Raw genomic sequence first — 2672 nt, 5'->3', positions numbered from 1 at the left:
CCGCGCGAGCTCCGCGCCGACGTCCGATGGGGCGGGGCGAGGGCCGACCAGGCCCCGCCCATGGGCCCGCCCCGCCCCGCCGCCCCTCTGGCCCCGCCCCGCCTCTGCCCAGCTCCCGAAGGCTGTCTAGACAAAGGGCGCCCCCGAGGCCGCGAGCCGAGCCGAAGATGCCCTGTCCCTTCCTCTCTGTCCCTCTCCCCAAACCCCTTATTTCCCACCTAGTAGTGGGCTGAGAGTCCGAGAGCCGCAGCTCCGCCGCGGGAGTCAGTCAGTCAGTCAGTTCAATCGCTCAGTGGTGTCTGACTCTTTGCGACCCCATGGACTGCAGCATGCCAGGCCTCCCTGTCCATCACCAACTCCCGGAGCCTACTGAAACTCATGTCCTTTGATGGTTGGATGCCATCCAACCATCTCATCCTCTGTCGTCCCCTTCTCCTCCTGCCTTCAATCTTTCCCAGCATCAGGGTCTTTTTTAATGAGTCAGTTCTTGGCATCAGGTGGCCAAAGTATTGGAGTTTCAGCTTCAGCATCAGTCTTTCCAATGATATTCAGGACTGATTTCCTTTAGGATGGACTGGTTGGATCTCCTTGCAGTCCAAGGGACTCCCAAGAGTCCTCTCCAACACCATAGTTCAAAAGTATCAAGTCTTCGGGGCTCATGTTTCTTTATATCCAACTCTCACATCCATTCATGACTACTGGAAAAACCATAGCCTTGACTAGAGGGAACTTTGTTGGCAAAGTAAGAAGGCGTGGGAGGCGCGGGCCTAGAATTTCAGGACCACTGAAAAGTACCTGGAGACCATTTTACAGATGGGGAGACTGAGGGCAGGAGACAGGAAGCTTGTCTGAGAGAAAGGTGATGACCACAGCAGCTGGGGGCGAGGGGTGGGGAGCTTGGAAAGAGAGCTGTTGGTGGTAGAACTTTGCTGGGACCAGGGCAGGAATATAAGGTTGGCCTGAGCAAGACTCGTTGGACACTTGACTCACCCAACAGACTCAGCCTGTTCCCTTGCTCCACTTGGGCCCTCTGGGCTGCCCCCTGCCCACCTTACTCCCCAAGTAGCCTCATATATGGTGTGGTCTTGATGTTATTCTGTGAGGTATGGGGAAAAGAGCCTCAGCTCTAAAAATGACTTGCTGTGTGACCTCAGGCATTTCCTTCCCCAGTCTGGGTCTTAGTCTTTACTTGTGAAGTCAGATGAGATCCTGTCTAGCGACCCTTCCAATCTGTCAAACTTTGACCCAGACCCTGCCATCCTTTTGAGGAGGCACTTCCAGGGGAGTCTGGATTTTAGACTTGGGGCTTCGTTGATGGCTCAGGCAGTAAAGAATCTGCCTGCAATGCAGGAGACCAGGGTTTGATCCTTGGGTTGGGAAGATCCCCTGGAGAAGGAAATGGCAACCCACTCCAGTACTCTTGCCTGGAGAATCCCATGGACAGCGTAGTCTGGCAGGCTATAGTCCATGGGGTCACAAAGAGTCAGACACAACTGAACAACTAACACTTTACTGGATTCTAGAATTCCTCAAGCACAGATGTTCTAAGCCTAGAATTCTCTCTAGAATCCTGCGCCTGCCTGTCAAGCTTTACCAAAGGGAGTTAGAAGGAGAACACACATATCCAGGCCACTGCCCAGTTTCTTCTTGGGGGCGGTGGGCATGCTGCCTCAGCAAGGTGACTGCAGCCTCTGGGATTCTCCTGGCTCAGAAGGCAGGAGTCCTGTGCTCGTGATGGGGGAAAGAGGTCTGTGCTGTCCCCACTTGGACAGGGAGGCTGACATTCCTCTCTCAGTTTATAAACTAAGTGCTTTTTCGGCCATTCTGTCCTTTGCTCCAACAACACTGCAGCCAGCAGTAGACCCACTTACAGATAAGAGCCCGAGGCCTGGGAGAGAAGCCAGGATGGAGTTCAAAGCCAGTCCCTTAGGCCAGAGTAGAATGTCAGGGAAAGCTGAAACCAGCTTTCCTTCTTTTAGTGGTTGTGAATTCACCTTTCTGAGCCGCAGCTGTGTAAGAGGAAACAATACCTATTCCACAGGGCTGTTGTAAGGAATAAACAACATGAGTTGGAAAAGCTGAATCCTCTCCTTAAGAACGCACCTATAGAGTTGCCACCTCCAGGAAGCTTTCCAGGCTGCCATCCATCAGTTAAGACTTTTCCCTGCGGGATGCCGCAGGCTGAGCTTTTGGCAGTGTCGCGGCTTCCCGTTTCTACTCTATTTGCCTCCACCAGACTTTATGTCCTTCAAGGGCAGTAGGTTTTTCTGATTTATTTCTGAAGCCCAAATGCCTAGCAAGGGGTCCAAATGGAATTGGAACACAGCGTTTCTTTCCTCCTTCCCTCCCTTCCTCCCTCTCTCCAGCTTTTCACCACAGCAGACTAACTTCTCCTGCAAAGGGCTTTGGTGATGGGTAGGTAGGTCCCCAGGGCTGAGCGTCCCAGCCCTGAGCCAGGTAGGCCCTGGGGAAGAGAGAAGATTCTGGAGCTTGAAGCAAAAGTAATCATCTAGGGCTGGCTAGTGAAGGGCAGCTGGTGGTGTCCGGCTGGCAGGGGGCACCATATGGGCCCGGTAAGCAGGCAAGCCTGGGCACTCTATGCCGCGGTGAGGCTGTTTCCAGGGCCATCGCATCCTCCCGGAGGTGGCTTGCTGGGAGCAGTCAGCCGTGCA

This window comes from Capra hircus, chromosome 2 (assembly GCF_001704415.2).
Source record: "Capra hircus breed San Clemente chromosome 2, ASM170441v1, whole genome shotgun sequence".
Lineage (NCBI taxonomy): Eukaryota > Metazoa > Chordata > Mammalia > Artiodactyla > Bovidae > Capra > Capra hircus.
This window is presented reverse-complemented; position numbering follows the sequence as displayed.